This window comes from Triticum aestivum, chromosome 5B, assembly GCF_018294505.1.
Source record: "Triticum aestivum cultivar Chinese Spring chromosome 5B, IWGSC CS RefSeq v2.1, whole genome shotgun sequence".
Lineage (NCBI taxonomy): Eukaryota > Viridiplantae > Streptophyta > Magnoliopsida > Poales > Poaceae > Triticum > Triticum aestivum.
Window position 1 is genome coordinate 67,871,770 of NC_057807.1, and position 1,614 is coordinate 67,873,383.

Below are 1,614 nucleotides of genomic sequence, written 5' to 3' on the forward strand. Positions count from 1 at the left end.
ACAGGTATAAGGGCATCAACCGAACCAAACCAGACTAAATAGTGAATGCTACAATCCAAACCAATCCAAACTGTACGTATTTTGAAGCCAAACCAATCAAAATTATTCACCCGCATACAGTTTGAAACTGAAGTTTCAAACCAAGGGTGTGTCCGATTACTACCGGAAGAGAAGAGAGGCGTTGGAAGAGCGATTAGCTGCTGCTGCATGTGCATGTTACTCACCACAATGTACGTGCATCATACATAGAACATCCTATAATGCTAGATATAAGCACTGTAGTTGACCATAGCTGAACGAACTCCATCCATCACGGGTTAAGGAAATCCTGTTTGCACTGTTCGACCTCGTTGGCCAACTCGCCGGCGCCGTTGAGCGGGAAGAAGTAGCGGTACACCCCATAGAGCGCCATGCAACTGTTGTATATCATGCGGTCAGTAGTTGGGCAGCTCGGCCACCATGTGCGCCACGCACAGCCCGCAGTCCGCCACTGTGATGTCCCTGGCACAACACCCAAGCATGTAGATGGTCGTCTTGGTTCCGCTGCCGCCGCCGCATCTAAGATGCACCGTGTCCGTTGCCAGCTCATTGTTCGCGCCGTTGCCGGCGTTGCCGAACATGAACTTCCCCTGCACTCGGTCGAAAGTGACCAGGTCCATGGCGGTGGTGTTCTGGGTGTTGAGAAGAAGGCTTAGCTTGTGGCTCGTGCCCGCACCGCCGCGGCCACGCAGAGCGCGCAGTCCTGCCGGGGGACGTTGTCGTAGCACTTCACAAGGCTCCAGATTGCCGAGGAGGAGCAGACGATGGTCGTGCCATAGTAGGCCAAGGCTAGGGAGACGAGTGCCCAAAGAACTTGATCGATGCTGGTCTGCATCTCTGTGCTGGCGCAGTACATGCCGATTGGGTACATGCCAGAGCACGGACATGTCATTGAGAGAGCAGGAGCATTGTTGACACCGGCAATGGAGAACGTTGCCAATGCATGCTTTCTTTGATCCGGAAGGGAAGTTGGTCGCTGGTTTAGTTCTCAATCGATGGGCTGGAACAGTTTGAGACCGTTTGGTCGATGACCAGACCAAACCAGACCAAGCCGATAATAGGAAAAACCCAAACCAAACCAGTCTACATTAGGAGGGCAACCCATTTAACCCAAACCTAAGGAGACCAATAGGAAAACCGATCTGAAACTATAGTTTGAGTCCAAACCATTCCCAGGTTTATGTACGTGTACATGTAAGTTGGTCCGGGCCGCTTCATCCCACAATGCCGCCAAATCAAAATAAGACGTTGGTGGTAAGTAGTATGAACATCACCGCCCATAACTTCTTTGTATTCTACTCGTGCATATCGTCTACGCATAGACCTGGCTCGGATGCCACTGTTGAGAACGTTGCATGAAAAATAAAAAATTTCCTACGCCCACGTAAGATATATCAAGGAGATGCATAGAAACGAGAGGGGAGAGTGTGTCTACATACCCTCATAGACCGTTAGCAGAAGCGTTTCACAACGCGGTTGATGTAGTCGAACTTTTTTCGCGATCCAACGGATCGAGTACCGAACATACGGCACCTCCGCGTTCAGCACACGTTCAGCTCAGTGATGTTCGCTCCG

The 1,614-nt window shown here is 50.9% G+C and overlaps 1 pseudogene; it reads right to left on the minus strand.

The window, feature by feature from the left end:
- Positions 1-310: 310 nt before the first annotated feature.
- LOC123114647 (uncharacterized) lies at positions 311-895 on the minus strand (annotated as a pseudogene).
- Positions 896-1,614: the final 719 nt, after the last annotated feature.